The sequence below is a fragment of the Anomaloglossus baeobatrachus genome, chromosome 1, assembly GCF_048569485.1.
Source record: "Anomaloglossus baeobatrachus isolate aAnoBae1 chromosome 1, aAnoBae1.hap1, whole genome shotgun sequence".
NCBI classification, from domain to species: domain Eukaryota; kingdom Metazoa; phylum Chordata; class Amphibia; order Anura; family Aromobatidae; genus Anomaloglossus; species Anomaloglossus baeobatrachus.
In genome coordinates, this window is record NC_134353.1 from 39,933,405 (window position 1) to 39,957,211 (window position 23,807).

Consider the following 23,807-nt stretch of genomic DNA (forward strand, 5'->3'; position numbering starts at 1 on the left):
CACTAGAAACAAGAACTGGAGTGGAGAGCACGCTCACTCATCACTAGTAACGAGCAGTGGAGAGCACACTCACTCATCACTAGTAACGAGCAGTGGAGAGCACGCTCATCACTAGAATCAAGAAGTAGAGTGGAGAGCACGCTCACTCATCACTAGTAACGAGCAGTGGAGAGCACACTCATCACTAGAAACAAGAAGTGGAGTGGAGAGCACGCTCACTCATCACTAGTAACGAGCAGTGGAGAGCACGCTCATCACTAGAAACAAGAAGTGGAGTGGAGAGCACGCTCACTCATCACTAGTAACGAGCAGTGGAGAGCACACTCACTCATCACTAGTAACGAGCAGTGGAGAGCACGCTCACTCATCACTAGTAACGAGCAGTGGAGAGCACACTCACTCATCACTAGTAACGAGCAGTGGAGAGCACGCTCATCACTAGAAACAAGAAGTAGAGTGGAGAGCACGCTCACTCATCACTAGTAACGAGCAGTGGAGAGCACACTCATCACTAGAAACAAGAAGTGGAGTGGAGAGCACGCTCACTCATCACTAGTAACGAGCAGTGGAGAGCACGCTCATCACTAGAAACAAGAAGTGGAGTGGAGAGCACGCTCACTCATCACTAGTAACGAGCAGTGGAGAGCACACTCACTCATCACTAGTAACGAGCAGTGGAGAGCACGCTCACTCATCACTAGTAACGAGCAGTGGAGAGCACACTCACTCATCACTAGTAACGAGCAGTGGAGAGCACGCTCATCACTAGAAACGAAGTGGAGTGGAGAGCACGCTCACTCATCACTAGTAACGAGCAGTGGAGAGCACGCTCACTCATCATTAGTAAAGAGCAGTGGAGAGCACGCTCACTCATCACTAGTAACGAGCAGTGGAGAGCACACTCACTCATCACTAGTAACGAGCAGTGGAGAGCACGCTCATCACTAGAAACAAGAAGTGGAGTGGAGAGCACGCTCACTCATCACTAGTAACGAGCAGTGGAGAGCACGCTCACTCATCTCTAGTGACGAGCAGTGGAGAGCACGCTCACTCATCACTAGTAACGAGCAGTGGAGAGCACGCTCACTCATCACTAGTGACGAGCAGTGGAGAGCACGCTCACTCATCACTAGTAACGAGCAGTGGAGAGCACACTCACTCATCACTAGTAACGAGCAGTGGAGAGCACGCTCACTCATCACTAGTAACAAGCAGTGGAGAGCACGCTCCCTCATCACTAGTAACGAGCAGTGGAGAGCACGCTTATTCATCACTAGTAACGAGCAGTGGAGAGCACGCTCACTCATCACTAGTAACGAGCAGTGGAGAGCACGCTCACTCATCACTAGTAATGAGCAGTGGAGAGCACACTCAGTCATCACTAGTAACGAGCAGTGGAGAACACGCTCACTCATCACTAGTAACGAGCAGTGGAGAGCACGCTTATTCATCACTAGTAACGAGCAGTGGAGAGCACGCTCACTCATCACTAGTAACGAGCAGTGGAGAGCACACTAACTCATCACTAGTTATGAGCAGTGGAGAGTACGCTCACTCATCACTAGTAACGAGCAGTGGAGAGCACACTCACTCATCACTAGTAACGAGCAGTGGAGAGCGCACTCACTCATCACTAGTAACGAGCAGTGGAGAGCACGCTCACTCATCACTAGTAACGAGCAGTGGAGAGCATGCTCACTCATCACTAGTAACGAGCAGTGGAGAGCACACTCACTCATCACTAGTAACGAGCAGTGGAGAGCACGCTCACTCATCACTAGTAACAAGCAGTGGAGAGCACGCTCCCTCATCACTAGTAACGAGCAGTGGAGAGCACGCTTATTCATCACTAGTAACGAGCAGTGGAGAGCACGCTCACTCATCACTAGTAACGAGCAGTGGAGAGCACGCTCACTCATCACTAGTAATGAGCAGTGGAGAGCACACTCAGTCATCACTAGTAACGAGCAGTGGAGAACACGCTCACTCATCACTAGTAACGAGCAGTGGAGAGCACGCTTATTCATCACTAGTAACGAGCAGTGGAGAGCACGCTCACTCATCACTAGTAACGAGCAGTGGAGAGCACACTAACTCATCACTAGTAACGAGCAGTGGAGAGCACACTAACTCATCACTAGTTATGAGCAGTGGAGAGCACACTAACTCATCACTAGTTATGAGCAGTGGAGAGTACGCTCACTCATCACTAGTAACGAGCAGTGGAGAACACGCTCACTCATCACTAGTAACGAGCAGTGGAGAGCACGATCACTCATCACTAGTAACGAGCAGTGGAGAGCACACTCACTCATCACTAGTAACGAGCAGTGGAGAGCGCACTCACTCATCACTAGTAACGAGCAGTGGAGAGCACGCTCACTCATCACTAGTAACGAGCAGTGGAGAGCATGCTCACTCATCACTAGTAACGAGCAGTGGAGAGCACACTCACTCATCACTAGTAACGAGCAGTGGAGAGCACGCTCACTCATCACTAGTAACAAGCAGTGGAGAGCACGCTCCCTCATCACTAGTAACGAGCAGTGGAGAGCACGCTTATTCATCACTAGTAACGAGCAGTGGAGAGCACGCTCACTCATCACTAGTAACGAGCAGTGGAGAGCACGCTCACTCATCACTAGTAATGAGCAGTGGAGAGCACACTCAGTCATCACTAGTAACGAGCAGTGGAGAACACGCTCACTCATCACTAGTAACGAGCAGTGGAGAGCACGCTTATTCATCACTAGTAACGAGCAGTGGAGAGCACGCTCACTCATCACTAGTAACGAGCAGTGGAGAGCACACTAACTCATCACTAGTTATGAGCAGTGGAGAGTACGCTCACTCATCACTAGTAACGAGCAGTGGAGAGCACACTCACTCATCACTAGTAACGAGCAGTGGAGAGCACGATCACTCATCACTAGTAACGAGCAGTGGAGAGCGCACTCACTCATCACTAGTAACGAGCAGTGGAGAGCACGCTCACTCATCACTAGTAACGAGCAGTGGAGAGCACGCTCACTCATCACTAGTAATGAGCAGTGGAGAGCACGCTCACTCATCACTAGTAACGAGCAGTGGAGAGCACGATCACTCATCACTAGTAACGAGCAGTGGAGAGCACGATCACTCATCACTAGTAACGAGCAGTGGAGAGCACGCTCACTCATCACTAGTAATGAGCAGTGGAGAGCACGCTCACTCATCACTAGTAACGAGCAGTGGAGAGCACACTCACTCATCACTAGTAACGAGCAGTGGAGAGCACGATCACTCATCACTAGTAACGAGCAGTGGAGAGCACACTCACTCATCACTAGTAACGAGCAGTGGAGAGCACGCTCATCACTAGAAACAAGACGTGGAGTGGAGAGCACGCTCACTCATCACTAGTAACGAGCAGTGGAGAGCACACTCACTCCTCACTAGTAACGAGCAGTGGAGAGCACGCTCACTCATCACTAGTAACGAGCAGTGGAGAGCACACTCACTCCTCACTAGTAACGAGCAGTGGAGAGCACGTCTCTCTCCCTCACTCTTTCTCCCTCTGTCTCTCTTTCCATCTTTCTCTTCATCTCTCCCTCTCTTTATCCCTCTCTCCATCTTTCTCATTTCTTTCTCTCTCTCCCTCCTCTCCATCTCTCTCTCCCTCTCTACTTATCTCTCTCGATTTTTGTCCCCCTCCCCACTCTCCATCTCTCTGTCTTTCTCTCTCCATATTTTTTTCCGTCTACTTCTCTCCCTTTATCTCTCTCTCTCCATCTTTCTCTCTCCACCTCTCTTTCTCTCTCGCTACTTTTCTCCCTCTTTCCATCTCTCTCTGCATCTCTCCTCTCTCCATCTCTTTCTCGCTCCCCTCTCTCTTACCCTATCTCTATCTCTCTCCTCCCTATCTTTCTTTTTCTCCCTCGCTCTCTCCCCTCTCTCTACTTCTCTCCCTCTCTCTTACCCTCTCTCCATCTCTCTCTCACTTTCTCTCTCTTCTCCCTATCTCTTTTTCTCCCTTGCTCCCTCCCTTTATCCATCGCCCTCTCCATCTCTTTCTCTCTCTCTCCAGCTCTCATTCTCTCTCCCTCCTTTTTCTCCTACTCTTTCTCCCCATCTCACCCTCTTTCTCTCTCCCTCACTATATCTCCCTCTCCCCCACTTTCTCCCTCTCTCAATTTCTCGCCCTTTCTCCATCTCCCTCTTTCTCTCTCTCTCTCCCTTTCGCCCTCCTTCTCTCTCTACCACTTCATCTCTCTCTCTCTCTCTCTCCATGTCTTTCTCTCTCTCTCTCCATGTCTTTCTCTCTCTCTCTGTCTCTCTCCCCCTTTCTCTCTCTCCCTTTTTTTTCTGCCTATCTCTTTCCATCTCTCTCTCTGTCCCTCCCTTTCTTTCTCTCCATCAGTCTTTCTCTATCACCCTCCCTCTCCAATTCTCTTATTCTCTCTACTTATCTCTCTCTCTCCATTTCTCCATCTGTTTCTCCCTTTCTCTCCCCCTCCTTTTATCTCACTCTTTCTCTCTCTTCCTCCCTCCCTGTCTAGCTTTCTCTCCATCTCTCTCTTTCCCTCTATCTCCCTGTCCATCCCTCTTTCTCTTCCCTCTTCCTCCTCTCTCTCAATCTTTCCCTCCCTCTCTCCCTCCATCTCTCTTCCCTCTCTCCCCCTCACTCTCCATCTCGCTCTCTCTCTCCATCCTCTCTATCTCCCTCCCTCTATCCCCTCTCACTTCATCTCTCTTTCTCTCTACCCCCCTTTCACACTCCCTCTCTTATTCTCTCTCTCCCTATACTTATCTCCCTCTCTCCCCCCTTTCTCTTTGCCAGTCTCTTTCCTTCCATCTATCTCCCTCTCTCTTCTTCTCTCTCTTTCCTTCTCCCTCATTCCTTCTCTTTCTCTCCTCCCTCTCATCTGTGATATTAGCAGGTAGGGAGGCATCAGACCATGCTGGGAGTTGTAGTCCTTGGTTTGGCCGTCTTCTGCCCCTTCTCTCTGTATACTGATATATGGCGGCAGCCGCCGCTCGGTGAGACTCGGTTGCACCAGGGAGGATGCAGTGTCCGGGGCCGGGTGGCAGCAGCGCTGTGGGCAGGGATCCGGGAGGATGCGGTGTCCGGGGCCGGGTGGCAGCAGCGCTGTGGGCAGGGATCCGGGAGGATGCGGTGTCCGGGGCCGGGTGGCAGCAGCGCTGTGGGCAGGGACCGGGAAGAGGCAGTGTCCGGGGCCGGGTGGCAGCAGCGCTGTGGGCAGGGATCCGGGAGGATGCGGTGTCCGGGGCTGGGTGGCAGCAGCGCTGTGGGCAGGGATCCGGGAGGATGCGGTGTCCGGGGCCGGGTGGCAGCAGCGCTGTGGGCAGGGATCCGGGAGGATGCGGTGTCCGGGGCCGGGTGGCAGCAGCGCTGTGTCAGGGACCGGGGAGAATGCGGTGTCCGGGGCCGGGTGGCAGCAGCGCTGTGGGCAGGGACCGGGGAGAATGCGGTGTCCGGGGCCGGGTGGCAGCAGCGCTGTGGGCAGGGACCGGGGAGGAGAGCGCTGTCAGTCATGATGAGTGACTGCTGCCCTGTGGGGCACGTCTGGGAGATGTGTGCTCTCTGATAGCGCCAGCAGCGGCGCCGCATCCCTCCTCCTCCTCCTCCTCCTCCTCTCCTGCTGGAGCTATTCCTGACACATGCAGGGATGGAGGGGGCGGCCAGGTGACCGCTGCTGCCAGTGCAGGACATGTAGAGCCCGGCATTCCCCGATGTGCACCCAGGACTGCAGCCGGGAAGATGCCAGCTAGAAGCCCCCGGACAGAGAGGTGAGCGGCCGAGGGCTGGGCTGCACTGCAGCTCTCCAGCAGATGATGTCATCCCGGCACTGAGCGGCCCAGAGCCCGGGAGGAGGGCAGGGGCACTGCCAGTGTGTGCTAGCTGGGCACTGCTGGGGAGAAGGGCAGAGGCACTGCCAGTGTGTGCTAGCTGGGCACTGCTGGGGAGAAGGGCAGGGGCACTGCCAGTGTGTGCTAGCTGGGCACTGCTGGGGAGGAGGGCAGAGGCACTGCCAGTGTGTGCTAGCTGGGCACTGCTGGGGAGGAGGGCAGAGGCACTGCCAGTGTGTGCTAGCTGGGCACTGCTGGGCAGGAGGGCAGGGGCACTGCCAGTGTGTGCTAGCTGGGCACTGCTGGGCAGGAGGGCAGGGGCACTGCCAGTGTGTGCTAGCTGGGCACTGCTGGGGAGGAGGGCAGAGGTAGTTCCAGTATGTGCTAGCTGAGCAATGTTGTGGAGGTGGGCAGAGGCACTGCCAGTGCTGTGATGTAGATGACTGGTGCTGCTGGGCATAATTGTGCATTAGTGGCTGTACCTTATGCTTAATTTTGAATGGGCATAGTCACTGCCAGTGTGTGCTAGCTGGGCACTGCTGGGGAGGAGGGCAGACGTAGTTCCAGTATGTGCTAGCTGGGCAGGAGGGCAGAGGCACTGCCAGTGTGTGCTAGCTGGGCAGGAGGGCAGAGGTACTGTCAGTGTGTGCTAGCTGGGCAATGTTGTGGAGGTGGGCAGGGGCACTGCCAGTGTGTGCTAGCTGGGCAGGAGGGCAGAGGTACTGTCAGTGTGTGCTAGCTGGGCAGGAGGGCAGAGGCACTGCCAGTATGTGCTAGCTGGGCAGGAGGGCAGAGGCACTGCCAGTGTGTGCTAGCTGAGCAATGTTGTGGAGGTGGGCAGAGGCACTGCCAGTGTGTGCTAGCTGGGCAGGAGGGCAGGGGCACTGCCAGTGTGTGCTAGCTGGGCAGGAGGGCAGAGGTACTGCCAGTGTGTGCTAGCTGGGCAATGTTGTGGAGGTGGGCAGAGGCACTGCCAGTGCTGTGATGTAGATGACTGGTACTGCTGGGCATAGTTGTGCATTAGTGGCAGTACCTTATGCTTAATTTTGAATGGGCATAGTCACTGGCAGTGTTGGTTACCAGTTTGGCACTGTCCACATTACTGCTGTTCTGCAACATAGATTATATGCCAGTAATGGAGCCCTGGCACAGATTGGATTGTTAGTGGCATAGAGGGCTCAATGCTGCTGGGTATGAATGCTGACCTATCAGTGCCCTGGCATGGATGGGCACTAGTGGCAGTACCTTATTCTTGTGCTCACTGACACTGTGTACTGAATGGGCACAGCCGGGGACAGTTTTAGTTAGTAATTTGGTCCGTGGTACAACTGCGTGCAAATGTCTGCTCCCTGACAGTACCAATTCTACTTTCTATATAGGAATAGTCACTGTTGTTTACAATTTGGGACAACCACTGGTAGTGCCGTGTGCAGAATGGGCCTAATCCCTGCCCCCTGGCATAGATGTGCCAGCTCCGCTCTCAGTGGCCGTGCTGTATAGTAATGCTCTTCGCCAATGCAGTGCTGTGTGCTTGTCTGATTCCGCTTAGTCATTGGCACTGACTGCTGCGCACGGAATGATTTGTCCTTGATTGGCTTTACGGTGCTCGGTAATGAGCTGACACAGTGTCTACGTGTCACTGACACACATCTCCGCCGTGTACGTTAGTGATATCTGTGATCTGGAGAAGGTAGGAACATTACGGAGGGACAGGGGAGATGGGGGTCCGGAATGGTTCCCAGTGGACACCAGTATGGGCTCAGATCCTATGGTTTGCCTGCCGTATCTGGTTTACTTACAAATTCTTGTCCCCCATAGTATCCAGACCACCACATATCATCCCTTTCTGGAAAAAAAATACAGTGAATGATCATAACTACCCTAGGCTCCCTTCTAATGATGTGTGATATATAACAAATTCTCAACGTCACCTTCTAAGAAACCTAACCTGACCCCCACCTACCTGCACCCAAAAACTTGTGAGGATGATTTTATTACTGAATCTAGCGGTACGGCTGTATAGGTCAGGGCACAACGAGAAAAATGATACCTGGATTGTAATAATCGGATGTGCCTGTGCTGAGAAATCATGTTTCGAAACCGCATGCATTGACAACCCTCGAGGACATAGACACGCCCCCAAAGCACTTCCAGGCTAATTTACATATAACTTCAAAGCTTGATTTCTCAAGTGTGGCACATCGGATTACGACGAGACTGGTATCATATTTATTGGTGTGTTCTGATCTATACTACCATACAACTAGTATCACTAATAAAATCGTCCTCAAATATTCCTTTAAATATTTCAGTAGTCAAATTTATGGCCTATAAGTCTATGAAAAGAAACCACAGAGTAGAAGTCATAATGAAGCCTCCTGTTTGGGCTGACCCATGCTAATCGCCTTCATTCTATTCAACAGCGAAAGACCAGGTTTCTGGACCATATGTCATCCTAGGGGTATTACTACATTAAGGTGGCGGCAGTACTATATGCCTACATCATTTAAAGGAAGAGACTGGGAGGCAGTAATATCTGTACCTACATCATTTATAGAGAGGGACCGGATGTTGTAATGTCTGTACCACCACTTTATTTACAGCAAGGTACCAGAAGTCTGTAATATCTGTATCTTCACCATTTAAAGGGAGAGACTGGGAGGCAGTAATATCTGTACCTACATCATTTACAGCAAGGGATCAGAAGTCTGTAGATCTGTATCTTCACCATTTAAAGAAAGAGATTGGCAGGCAATAATATCTGTATCTACATAATTTATAGGAAGAGCCTGGGAGGCAGTAATATCTGTATCTGCATAAATTATAGGAAGAGATTTGGAGGCAGTAATATCTGTATACACATCATTTATAGGAAGAGACTGGAAGGCAGTAATATCTGTATCTACATAATTCATAGGAAGAGACTGGAAGGCAGTAATATCTGTATCTACATAATTCATAGGAAGATACTGGGAGGCAGTAATATCTGTATCTACATAATTTATAGGAAGAGCCTGGGAGGCAGTAATATCTGTATCTGCATAAATTATAGGAAGAGATTTGGAGGCAGTAATATCTGTATACACATCATTTATAGGAAGAGACTGGGAGGCAGTAATATCTATATCTACATCAGTTATAGGAAGAGACTGGGAGGCAGTAATATCTACATCAGTTATAGGAAGAGACTGGAAGGCAGTCAAATCTATATTTACATCAGTTATAGGAAGAGACTGGGAGGCAATAATATCTATATCTACATCAGTTATAGGAAGAGACTGGGAGGCAGTAATATCTACATCAGTTATAGGAAGCGACTGGGAGGCAGTAATATCTACATCAGTTATAGGAAGAGAATGGGAGGCAGTAATATCTATATCTACATCAGCTATAGGAAGAGAATGGGAGGCAGTAATATCTACATCATTTATAGGAAGAGACTGGGAGGCAGTAATATCTATATCTAAATCAGTTATAGGAAGAGACTGGGAGGCAATAATATCTATGTCCATATCAGTTATAGGAAGAGACTGGGAGGCAGTAATATCTATGTCCATATCAGTTATAGGAAGAGACTGGGAGGCAGTAAGATCTATATCGATATCAATTATAGGAAGACACTGGAAGGCGGTAATATCTAGATCTACATCAGTTATAGGAAGAAACTGGAAGGCAGTAATATCTGTACATCATTTATAGGAAGAGACTGGGAGGCAGTAATAGCTATCTCTACATCAGTTATAGGAAGAGACTGGGAGCCAGTAATATCTATCTATATCATTTACAGTGACGGACAGCTATAAGCTTAAAATAATACAATTTCTACTGAATCCATATACACCAGTCTGTGTGTGGGCTCAGGTAGGAGCTGTGCACTCCTGTCTTCTTAGCTGCGCACTTTTTGGGGGTTGCATGATCGGGGAGCCTCAGGACCCAGACCCTCACCGATCTGCAGGCAATTAAAGTGCTTGTAATTATGAAAATTTAGAAAGAAAGTTTAGTTACGTTTATTATTTGAAGCAGAGACCAGAAAGCTATACTATCTGTACCAACATTATTTATAAGAAAAACATAAAGGCAGTACTATCGCATGTATGTAATTTGTAGACAAAGACAGAGGGCAGCACTATCTGCGCCTACATCATTTTCATGCAAAATGATCTGTACCTATGTCATTTGCAGGGAATAAAGTTTACAGCACTATCTGTGCCTGCTTCATTTACAAGAAGAAAAGGAGGCAGTGATATCTGTAACGTCCACATTTACAAATAAGAAAAATTGAGGCATCATCATCATCTATGCCTACAGGAAAAGTAAGGGGGCACAAAACCCCCAAAATGGGCCAAACAAAATTGTTGGCACCTTTCCAAAGTTGTGGGTAAACTTTGTTTCAAGCATGTGATGCGTTCAAACTCGCCTGTGGCAAGTAACAAGTGTGGGCAATATGAAAATCACACCTGAAACCAGATAAAAAGGGGAGAAGTTGACTCAGTCTTTGCATTGTGTGTCTGCGTGCCAAACTAAGCATGGAGAACAGAAAGAGGAGAAGAAAACTGTCTGAGGACTTGAAAACCAAAATTATTGAAAAATATCAACAATCTCAAGGTTAGAAGTCCATCTCCAGAGATCTTGATGTTCCTTTATCCACAGTGCCTAACATAATCAAGATGTTTCCAACCCATGGCACTGTAGCATTGTAAAATTCTTGGCACCCTCAACTCAATATTTCATTGCACACCCTTTCGAATAAATAACTGCAATGAATCGCTTCCTATACCCGTCCACAAGCGTCTTACTCCTCTGATCTAGAATTTCACATTCTTCTTTATAAACGTCTCCAGGTCTCTCATATTTGAAGGCGTCTTTACTTCTCCCAACAGCAATTGTAAGATCTCTCCACAGGTGTCAATGTGATTTAGATCCGGACTCATTGCTGCCACTTCAGAACTCTCCAGCACTTTGTTTCCATTAATTTCTGGGGGCTTCTTGAGGTGTTTGGGGCCATTGTCCTGCTGGAAGACCCATGACCTAGGACACAAACCCTACTTTCTGACACTGCTCTCTACATTGCCATCAAAAATCCTTAAGAAATCTTCAGATTTCATGATGCCTTGCACACAGTCATGGCCCCCAGAGCCAAAGGTAGCAGAACATCTCTGACCTCCACCATATCTGACTGTAGGTCCTGTGCTCTTTTCTTTGTAGGCCTCATTCCTTTTTCCGTAAACAGTAGAATGATGTGCTTTACCAAAAAGCTCTATCTTGGTCTCATCTGTCCACAAGACGCTTTCCCAGAAGGATTTTGGTTACTCACATACATTTTGGCGAACTGCAGTCTAGCTTTTTTATTTCTCTGTCATAGCGTTTCATTTCATTCAGATGTGGACAGCTGGTGACACCGATGCAACCTGAGCCTGTAGGACATCTTGAATTTCTTTGGATCTGCTTATCCACCATCCGGACTATCCTGTCTTACAACCTTTTCATCAATTTTTCTCTGTTGTCCACATACAGGGAGATTAGTTAGAGGGCCATGAGAAGAGTAAACTTCTTGATTATGTTGCGCACCGTGGATAAAGGAACATCAAGATCTCTGGACATGGACTTGGAACCTTGAGATTGTTGATAGTTTTCAACAACTTCAGTTCTCAAGTCCTCAGACAGTTTTCTTCTCCTCTTTCTGTTCTCCATGGTTAGTGTGGCACAGACACAATGCAAAGATTGAGTCTACTTCTCCCTTTTTTATCTGATTTCTGGTGTGATTTTTCATATTGCCCATATTGTGTATGACAAAACATGTGTAACTGCAATAATTTTCTGGGTGAGATACCTAATTTTCTGGAACAATTTTAAGCGTGCCAAGACTTTCAGCCATCACTGTAATAACTAATTTAATTGTTTCTTTGGTTTGTTTTTGGTGAAACCGGTTAATTCCGAAAAAAAAATGCATCCGCATACAGTATGTGGGAGATATAAAAATGGGATTGTGTGACCTGGCACTTATTTGAGGGAATGTAATCCATTTGCATACCTCCTAACTGTCTGGACAGTCCAGAATTTTTGGAGGTGTCCGGGAGGTCGGGGATATATCCCAACTTCAATCACAGGTACAGTTGAATACAATGGTGGAGCAGGGAGCCAACAGATCCTTGCTTCACCATTCCATGTGTCTACCAAGACCCTCAGGTCACGTGACGTTCTCCGATACTAAAAATCCTAAAAGAGTGGACATCACCTGTATACCAATCAACGCGTAAAACATATCTAATTCCAAAAAAGGAAAGAAACATACAAAAAAATTGATGGCACCTCCTAAATTTTAACCACAGTAATCCTTATTATACAGAAAACCCAAAAACTTAGTTAAAAATGCACCCATTGCACCAGAACTCGCTTCATTTGCCAAAATCTAGCCCTGGGATCTAACCTATGTGACCGGCATGAGAATCAATAAAGCTATATATATATATATATATATATATATATATATATATATATATATATATATATATATATATAAATATATATAAATATATATATAAATATAAATATATATATATATATATAAATATAATATATATATATATATATATATATATATATATATACATACAGTATATAGTAAATCTCTGAAATAGGTATAATTAGGCACTAGACTGGCAGCGTAGACCAGTACAGTAACACAGCATCAGCCACCATGCTGTATGGTGATCATCATACTATGTAGGGAGCTGTGGGGGCATGATATTGTGTGTGGTGGGGCATTATACTCTGCGTGTGTGACAGTGGGGGCATCATACTGCATGGAGTGATTGTGGTTTCATCATATTATGTAAAGAGGAGCTGAGGGATTAGGATACTTAGTAGGGAGAATGTGCTATTTGGGGGAGTATCATACTGTGCGGGTGAATCTAGTGTGAGGTTATCATACTGTGTGCTGGGAAATATACTGTGGGGACATCATACTGTGTGTGGGGAGAATGTACTGTGGGGACATCATACTGTCTGTGGGAAATGTACTGTAGGGACATCATACTGTGTGTGGGGAGAATGTACTGTGGGGACATCATACTGTGTGTTTTGGGGGAGGGGGGTCCTATGGGGGAATGTATGTCTGTGTGTGGGGGGGGATATAATGATGGGCAATCATACTGTGTGTGTGGGGAGAATGTACTGTGGGGACATCGTACTGTGTGAGGGTGAATATACTGTGGAGACATCTGTGTGAGGGTGAATATAATGATGGGGGGGAGAATGCACTATGGAGACATCATACTGTTTGAGGGGGAAGGTACTGTGGGGACATCATACTGTGTGTCGGGGAATGTACTGTGGGGACATCATACTGTGTGTGGGGGAATGTACTATGGGGACATCATACTGTGTGTGGGGGAATGTACTGTGGGGGCATCATACTGTGTGTGGGGGAATGTACTGTGGGGGCATCATACTGTGTGTGGGGGAATGTACTGTGGGGGCATCATACTGTGTGTGGGGGAATGTACTGTGGGGACATCATACTGTGTGTGGGGGAATGTACTATGGGGACATCATACTGTGGGGGGGAGAATGCACTATGGAGACATCATACTGTGTGAGGGGGAATGTACTGTGAGGCTATCATACTATCCGTGGGGGAATGTACTGTGAGGACATCATACTGTGTGTGGGGGAATGTACTGTGGGGACATCATGCTGTGTGTGGGGGGAATGTACTGTGAGGACATCACACTGTGTGTGGGGGAATGTACTGTGGGGGCATCATACTGTGTGTGGGGGAATGTACTGTGGGGGCATCATACTGTGTGTGGGGGAATGTATTGTGGGGGCATCATACTGTGTGTGGGGGAATGTACTGTGGGGGCATCATACTGTGTGTGGGGGAATGTATTGTGGGGGCATCATACTGTGTGTGGGGGAATTTACTGTGGGGACATCATACTGTGTGTGGGGAATGTACTGTGGGGGCATCATGCTGTGTGTGTGGGAATGTACTGTGGGGACATCATACTGTGTGTCGGGGAATGTACTGTGGGGACATCATACTGTGTGTGGGGGAATGTACTGTGAGGCTATCATACTATGCGTGGGGGAATGTACTGTGAGGACATCATACTGTGTGTGGGGGAATGTACTGTGGGGACATCATACTGTGTGTGGGGGAATGTACTGTGGGGGCATCATACTGTGTGTGGGGGAATGTACTGTGGGGGCATCATACTGTGTGTGGGGGAATGTACTGTGGGGGCATCATACTGTGTGTGGGGGAATGTACTGTGGGGGCATCATACTGTGTGGGGGAATGTACTGTGGGGACATCATACTGTGTGTGTGGAATGTACTGTGAGGACATCATACTGTGTGTGGGGGAATGTACTGTGAGGACATCATACTGTGTGTGGGGGAAATGTACTGTGGGGACATCATACTGTGTGTGGAAGAATGTACTGTGAGGACATCATGCTGTGTGTGGGGGAATGTACTGTGGGGACATCATACTGTGTGTGGGGGAATGTACTATGGGGACATCATACTCTGTGTGGGGGAATGTACTGTGGGGGCATCATACTGTGTGTGGGGGAATGTACTGTGGGGGCATCATGCTGTGTGTGGGGGAATGTACTGTGGGGGCATCATACTGTGTGTGGGGGAATGTACTGTGGGGGCATCATACTGTGTGTGGGGGAATGTATTGTGGGGGCATCATACTGTGTGTGGAAGAATGTACTGTGAGGACATCATGCTGTGTGTGGGGGAATGTACTGTGAGGACATCATACTGTGTGTGGAATGTACTGTGGGGACATCATACTGTGTGTGGGGGAATGTACTGTGGGGGCATCATACTGTGCGTGGGGGAATGTACTGTGGGGACATCATACTGTGTGTGGGGGGAATGTACTGTGAGGACATCATACTGTGTGTGGGGGAATGTACTGTGGGGACATCATACTGTGTATGGGGGGATGTACTGTGGGGGCATCATACTGTACGTGGGGGAATGTACTGTGGGGACATCATACTGTGTGTGGGGGAATGTACTGTGAGGGCATCATACTGTGCGTGGGGGAATGTACTGTGGGGACATCATACTGTGCGTGGGGGAATGTACTGTGGGGACATCATACTGTGTGTGGGGGGAATGTACTGTGGGGACATCATACTGTGTGTGGGGGAATGTACTGTGGGGACATCATACTGTGTGTGGGGGAATGTACTGTGGGGGCATCATACTGTGCGTGGGGGAGTGTACTGTGGGGACATCATACTGTGCGTGGGGGAATGTACTGTGGGGACATCATACTGTGTGTGGGGGAATGTACTGTGAGGGCATCATACTGTGCGTGGGGGAATGTACTGTGGGGACATCATACTGTGCGTGGGGGAATGTACTGTGGGGACATCATGCTGTGTGTGGGGGAATGTACTGTGGGGACATCATACTGTGCGTGGGGGAATGTACTGTGGGGACATCATACTGTGTGGGGGGAATGTACTGTGGGGAAATCATATAGTGTGTGGGGGAATGTACTGTGAGGGTATCATACTGTGCGTGGGGGAATGTACTGTGGGGGATCATACTGTGTGAGGGTGAATATACTGTGGGGACATCATACTGTGTGTGGGGAATGTACTGTGGGGACATCATACTGTGTGGGGGGGGAATGTACTGTGGGGACATCATACTGTGTGAGGGTGAATATACTGTGGGGACATCATACTGTGTGTGGGGAATGTACTGTGGGGACATCATACTATGTGAGGGTGAATATACCGTGGGGACATCATACTGTGTGTGGGGGAATGTACTGTGGGGACATCATACTGTGTGTGGGGGAATGTACTGTGGGGACATCATACTGTGTGGGGGGGGAATGTACTGTGGGGACATCATACTGTGTGGGGGGGGAATGTACTGTGGGGACATCATACTGTGTGGGGGGGGAATGTACTGTAGAAGCATCATACTGTGTGTGTTGAGGAGGTCCTATGGGGGACTTATACTGCATGTTGGTGCAGTGTGGGGGTCATTGTGGGGCATTGTGTGTAGAGGCTTTGTAGGGCATTGTACTGTGTGTAGGGGACTTTGTAGGGCATTATACTATGTGTGGGGTGCAGGGCCAGCGTCAGCACCCGGCAAACCCAGTCAAATGCTGGGGCCCTGGGCTTCCGGGGGGGCCCAGTCGCGGTGGCAGGTGTGGATTACCGCTAGTCAGGGGGGCCCGGTGCCCGTGCTGTCACCGCCACCCCCCCCCCCCCGCTGAGGATCGCACTTTCAATTGTATCGGTATCGCAGTTTCTGATACAATTGAGAGCAATGATGAGACGGAGCGGCATGCTCCATCTCATCATTCTCTCCGCTGTGATTGTCGGCGCTCTGACAGATCAGCAGCGGAGTGCGATGATGTCAACACTGCGCGCCTGCAGTGAGGTCAGAGCGAGCGACAGCAGTGGACGCGCTGAGGAGACAGGAGCAGCGGGGGAACGAGGAGAAGAGAGTAAGTACAATCAATGTGGCTAGACAACTTTGGGGGCTGTATACTACATGAGTGTGCCCAATGCTATCTGGGTCTTCACTATGCTATATGTGGGCTGTATACTACATGAGGATGCCTAATGCTATCTGGGCCTGCACTGTGCTATATACGGGCTGTATACTACGTGAGGATGCCTAATGCTATCTGGGTCTGCACTGTGCTATATGTGGGCTGTATACTACATGAAGATGCCTAATGCTATCTGGGTCTGCACTGTGCTATATGTGGGCTGTATACTACATGAGGATGCCTAATGCTATCTGGGTCTGCACTGTGCTATATACGGGCCGTATACTACATGAGGATGTCTGATGCTATCTGGGTCTGTGCTATATGCGAGCTGTATACTACATGAGGATGCCTAATGCTATCTGGGTCTGCACTGTGCTATATAGGGGCTGTGTACTACATGAGGATGCCTAATGCTATATGGGTCTGCATTGTGCTATATGGGGGCTGTATACTACATGAGAGTGCCTAATGCTACTGTATATGGGTCTGCATAATGCCATATGGGCGCTGCATAATGCCATATGGGGGCTGCATAATGCCATATGGGGCTGCATAATGCCATATGGGGGTTGCATAATGCCATATGGGGCTGCATAATGCCATATGGGGGCTACATAGTGCAATATGGGGGCTGCAAAATGCTACATGGGGGTTACATAATACTATATGGAGGACTATTGGGGCTTCATAACACTATATGGGGCTGCATACTACTATACCCCCAGAACTGTATGTCCCTTCCACCCCAGTGCTGTATACCCCCAGAGCTGTATGTCACCCCCCACACCAGAGCTGTATACCCTTAGAGCTGCATGTCACCCCCCATCTCAGAGCTGCATGTCACCCCCCATCTCAGAGCTGTTTGTCCCCCCACCTCAGAGCCACTGCCCCCCTCTAGAGCTGTATGCCCCCCATTGCTGTATACCCCTTTCCTAAGTAATATGTATGCCCCCCAGTAATGTGTATGTCCCCAGCCTCTCTTGTGATGTATACAGTGTGTCCACCCATATCCTGTCCACCGCCATTAACTTGAGAACGGCGGCAGCTATAGGCATAGAAGTGGTGTCTAGGTATAGTAAAGTAGCCATGCGCTACGCAATGAAACCACCAATAGCGCCACCTGGTGGAAAACAACGGAGTTAGCATTTTTATCTCGAAAACGGAACGAGAGAGAAAAAAAGTGAATTACAAAGTTGTAGGGCATCATCAATTCAATACGAATCGACACCTTGCACACAGAAATGCTATGATATGAAGGTGTAAAACTCACAAGGCTGCGGACGTGAAGCGATACCTCATGGAGACCTTTCTACAAGTCATTGGGTATGGTGGCTGTGTGGAGTGGCCTCCACGCTCAACTGACCTGACCCCATTGGACTTCTTTCTGTGAGGTCACATCAAACAGCAGGTGTATGCGACCCCTCCACCAACATCGCAGGACCTATGACCACGTATCACAGATGCTTGTGCAAACGTGTCACCTACCATATTGCACAACGTGCAGCAAGATACAGTATGCTGTGCAGAGGCCAGATGTGCATTGCAGCGAGATACAGTATGCTGTGCAGAGGCCAGATGTGCATTGCAGCGAGATACAGTATGCTGTGCAGAGGCCAGATGTGCATTGCAGCAAGATACAGTATGCTGTGCAGAGGCCAGATGTGCATTGCAGCGAGATACAGTATGCTGTGCAGAGGCCAGATGTGCATTGCAGCAAGATACAGTATGCTGTGCAGAGTCTAGATGTGCATTCCAGCAAGATACAGTATGCTGTGCTTTTACTGCATTTTTTCTGCCTTTTCTCCATTGATTAATGAGTTTTTGGTTCCGATGTGAATCTGCGTTTTTTTAGTGTTTTTATTGTACTGAGAAGCTTTTTCCTGGGTTTTTTTCAGCTCCACATAAAAACCTCCAGAGAAAAAAAAGCATCAAAACCGCAGCGTTCAGCGACGTCTTCTCATGGATTCACATCCACTTTACTTGGACAATTAAACACAGCGGAATAAATGTGCAAAAAAACAGCAGGAAAAAAATGCAGCATTTACACTATGTGTGAACACGGACTAAATGTCCAAGCAAATGGATGAGACGTAATGAAATCTCCGCTCCTGGTGCGTGGAAAGACGTCGCTGAACTGCGCGGATTTGGTGTTTTTTTTCTTTATAATCTTCAGGATTCACATCTGCACAATACGTATCAAATAAAGGGACAATGCATAAAAAACACCGCAAACACGCCATAATCAGAGGAGATTGTTATTGCGCTCGTGGCCCGGACACCTGCAGAAAAAACGCAGCATTTACGCTTCGTGTGAAAACTGCCTCAGTGATACATTTTTATGACATTTTTTATGGGTTTTTCTAAAGAAAAATAATAAATTGCGCCATTTTTTTCCCGCCATTTACAGATCCACATAAATAATCTGATCGCTGTGTTGTTCAGGTCATTACGATTACAGGGACACCAAATATGTCCATGTTATTTGCTGATTTGTGATGTTTATTATTTTATAAAAAAGTGCAATAAAATTACATTATTCCATTTTTTTTATTATTTTTAACAATTTTATTAGAGGAAAAAAAAATCCTCTTTTCCTCTCCCTCTAGAATAAAGGACACAGAGACGCTGCTCTGTACAATGGAGCTCTGTGTCCTGTGTAATCTGCTGTGGAAGAGGCTGCATTGTAAGTTCATTTATGTACAATCCTCCCTTTGACATCATCAATCCTAGTGGCTCAACAGCTAGCGCAGCTAGAAAGGCGGCTGCTGGACACCAGTTTGAAAGTTGCTGGTTTGAATCCAAGCTGGTGAAAAAAAAAAAAATATTTGTATTTTTTTTCCTCATTTCTTTATAATAGTTTTATGGGAAGAAATGAATCTGACTCTTTCCTTCACCTACAAAGAGATGCAGTATTTATCTATCTATCCCTCTATCCATCTATCCTCTATCCTCTATCCATCTATCCTCTATCTATCTTCTATCTATCTATCATCTATCCTTCTATCTAATCTATCCTCTATCTTCTATCCTTCTATCTAATCTATCCTTCATCCTCTATCTAGCCTCTATCCTCTATCCTCTTTCTATCTATCCTCTAACATCTATCCTTCTATCTAATCTATCCTCTATCCTATCTAATCTATTCTCTATCCTTCATCCTCTATCCTCTATCCTTCTATCTAATCTATCCCCTATCTTCTATCCTTCTATCTAATCTACCCTCTATATATCCTCTATCTATCCTCTATCTATCCTCTATCCTTCTATCTAATCTATATTCTATTCTCTATGCTTCTATCTAATCTATCCTCTATCCTTCATCCTCTATCCTTCTATCTAATCTATCCTCTATCATCGTTCTTTCATCTTTCTATCTAATCTATCCTTCATCCCCTATCTTCTTTCCTTCTATCTAATCTATCCTCTATCTTCTATCTAATCTGTCCTCTACTATCTAATCTATCCTCTATCATTCTATCTAATCTATCCTCTATCCTTCTAGCTAATCTATCCTCTAGCCTTCTAGCTAATCTATCTATCCTCTATTTATCTCCAATCTATCCACTATCCTCTATCTATTCTCTATCCATCTATCCTCTATCTATCCTTCTATCTAATCTATCCTCTATCCTATCTAATCTATCCTCTATCCTTCTATCTAATCTATCCTCTATCCTTCATCCTCTATCCTCTATCCTTCTATCTCATCTATCCTCTATCTTCTATCCTTCTATATAATCTATCCTCTACCCTATCTAATCTATCCTCTATCCTTCTATCTAATCTATCCTCTATCCTTCATCCTCTATCCTTCTATCTAATCTATCCTCTATCCTTCTATCTAATCTATCCTCTATCCTTCTATCTAATCTATCCTCTATCTCCTATCCTTCTAATATATCCTTTATCCTCTATCCTTCTATCTAATCTATCATATATCCTCTTTCTTCTATCCTTCTATCGAATCTATCCTCTATCCTTCATCCTCTATCTTCTATCCTATCTAATCTGTCCTCTATCCTTCATCCTCTATCTTCTATCTAATCTATCCTCTATCTCCTCCTCTTCTATCTAATCTATCCTCTATCCTTCATCCTCTATCCTTCTATCTAATCTATCATATATCCTCTATCCTCTTTCTTCTATCCTTCTAGGAAATCTATCCTCTATCCTTCATCCTTTATCTTCTATCCTTCTATCTAATCTATCCTTCATCCTCTATCCTTCTATCCTCTCTCTTCTATCCTTCTATCTAATCTATTCTCTATCCATCCATCTATCTAATCTATCCTCTATCCATCTATCTAATCTATCATCCATCCATCCCTCCATCCATCCCTCCCTTGGTCCCTCCATCCATCCCTCCCTCCATCCATCCATCCCTCCATCCATCCCTCCCTCTATCCCTCCCTCCTTTCACCCATCCATCCATCCCTCCCTCTATCCCTCCATTCATCCATCCCTCCCTCTATCCCTCCATTCATCCCTCCTTTCATCCATCCATCCATCCCTCCCTCCCTCTATCTCTCCATCCATCCCTCCTTTCATCCCTCCATCCATCCCTCCCTCCCTCCCTCCCTCCCTCCAGCCATCTTTGCAGCTAATCTACTTCTGATTTCTCTACTGCAGTATAGAGGTTAAGATTAAGTCCCGGCCGCCCCCCCCCTCCCCCCCTCCCCCCCGGTAATCCAGAGCCTATGATAATTTAATTTATTCACTGCACTGAGGGGAGGAGCCGGGACATCAGCTGTGAGCCGCGGGAGTGCGGGACACACCTCTAAAATCGTGGCAGTCCCGCAGAATCCGGGACGGTTGGGAGGTATGCACTCGGCTCTGCTGCAATGGAGCCCGTCAGCTCAGCAATGCTCGGGGTTTGTGTCTGGAAAAGATGACAATCCTGACCTGGATTTGTCTCTCAGACTCCCCCCCCCCCATGCAGTGTAGGTGAGTGGATACATCAGCTCCGCACATCGGCCCCGGCACATCGGCCCCGGCACATCGGCCCCGGCACATCGGCCCCCGCACATCGGCCCCGGCACATCGGCCCCGGCACATCGGCCCCGGCACATCGGCCCCGGCACATCGGCCCCGGCACATCGGCCCCGGCACATCGGCCCCGGCACACTGCTGAATTCAGCGCCTCTTTTACCACCAGAATAAAACGATTTGCATGTTGCCATGATGTTTCTTGCCTGTCGTGTTCCCAGGGGCCCTCTCTGACCTGTTTCAGCGCTTTCTTTGACATTGTGTAATGTTTTGCTATATTAAGTACTGGGGAATATGAAATGACTTCAGCGTTTAACCGTTTCACTCCCATGTGTCTCTCCTTATAATATTTCATTGTAATTTGCTTTATTTTGCTAATAAAGTAGATAATCAGTATATTGTCGTGTCTGTCTCCGGCGGTCACAATGTAATGTCTCCTGTGATCAGCAGCACTAGACACCTACACCGAAGCCATCAGTGTCCAGAATCTACAGAAAATATTGTACATACATGACTACTCCAGAGCTGCACTCACTATTCTGCTGGAGCAGTCACTGTGTACATACATTACATTACTCATCCTGAGTTACCTCTTGTATTATACTCCAGAGCTGCGCTCACTATTCTGCTGGTGCAGTCACTGTATACATACATTAAATTACTGATCCTGAGTTACATCCTGTATTATACTCCAGAGCTGCACTCACTATTCTGCTGGTGCAGTTACTGTGTACATACATTACATTACTGATCCTGAGTTAATTTTTGTATTATACTCCAGAGCTGCACTCACTGTTCTGCTGGTGCAGTTACTGTGTACATACATTACATTACTGATCCTGAGTTACCTTTTGTATTATACTCCAGAGCTGCACTCACTATTCTGCTGGGGCAGTCACTGTGTACATACATTACATTACTCATCCTGAGTTACATATGTGTTATACTCCAGAGCTGCACTCACTATTCTGCTGGAGCAGTCACTGTGTACATACATTACATTACTGATCCTGAGTTACCTCCTGTATTATACTCCAGAGCTGCACTCACTATTCTGCTGGTGCAGTCACTGTGTACATACATTAGGGACTAACATGTAATCTCAACCCTATTTTAAAATGTGTAATTTTTATTAATATTCATTAAAATGTACCCACAAACAGACACACAAACATATACATGAGAATGGATCACGATATCCTTGTAAATAACCAAGGAGTTTTATATACACACTCACTTTAGGAAAGGGAAGGGAAACTAATATAGCCCTATAAGGGTAGTGTATCCCTACCTAACAACGGAGGGTATGACACCATATGTTACCGGGCGCCCCCGTTCCACATCGGCTCTCCCTCTCCCTGACCCTGATATAGGGATGGGATGGAAAGCCCTATAGTGGTGCTTGCACAGTACAATATATAGGAGTTCCCAAATGAACAAAAAGATAAGGTGACAGATGGAAAATCAATGCAAGATAGAGGGCCACTCAAAATAGCAATGAATAAATATAGAGAACTGAGTTTTATATGGCCAAGCATAATTCCAGAAGGAAAATTAATAACTAGTACACCCATATAGATAAACAGGTATTTATTACAAAATTCCACATACAAAGCAGGGGTACTGTTAATAAAAAACAGGTTATCAAATATAAGAAGGTGAAGGGTTAAAGAACAATCAGAGATCACCCTTCCAAGGGCCCGGACAGCGTTAATCAAGTATTCTGCATAGGTGAATGTACCGCACACCCCAAAGGGAAAAGTCACATTGTATGGCCTACCAATTATGTCTAGAGGCACAGGGAAAAGCCCATGGGTTGTGCAGGGGTTAGAGCAACAGCTTACCCATATCAGGTTCCTATGCAGTAGCCGTGTCCAGGGTCCAGTAAAGAGGGGGAGAAACGCCCCGACGCGTTTCGCTTAGTTGCTTCCTCGGGGGGCGGTGTGACCCTATCTGGTGTATCCCATCTATTTATATTCATCATGATTGTTTGCAGACCGCCGCCGTCTGATTGCCGCATGCGCCGTGACTGTGCCTGCCACGCGCGCGTCACTTCCGGGTCTCCCGGCGGAAGTGACGTTCACAAGGGGAACGTCACTTCCTGCCGATCGGAGCTCCTCAGTGCGCGCGCGCATGCAAGGCAGCACAGGGCATGCGAAGCGCGCGCGGCCATCTTGAGTGAGGGTAGGAGCCCTTTTATGAATACCGATGTTATTTGCCCGGAGTGGGGGGAGATATAGCGTCATCGTCAGGACGTATCAAGTCAGGGCGGCCACCCTTAGGATGCTGGTAACATCCCAGTATAAAAATCGGCACATGTCCAAAGTTACAGACGGGGGGGGGGGGGGGGGGGGGAGGAGAGATAAGTCACGTCACAGTCAGGTAAAAATAGGAGGGAGGATGCAAATATGTTAATCACAAT

At 47.5% G+C, this 23,807-nt stretch overlaps 1 protein-coding gene across 1 annotated transcript in view; it reads left to right on the top strand.

Annotated features, from left to right (window-relative positions):
- The first annotated feature begins 5,518 nt into the window (after positions 1-5,518).
- LZTS3 (leucine zipper tumor suppressor family member 3) overlaps positions 5,519-23,807 on the top strand; it is a 201,785-nt gene continuing 183,496 nt past the window's right edge. The window contains exon 1 of the mRNA XM_075346451.1: positions 5,519-5,790. The gene's annotated coding sequence lies outside the window, so the exon portion shown is untranslated. The remainder of the gene's footprint in view (positions 5,791-23,807) is intronic.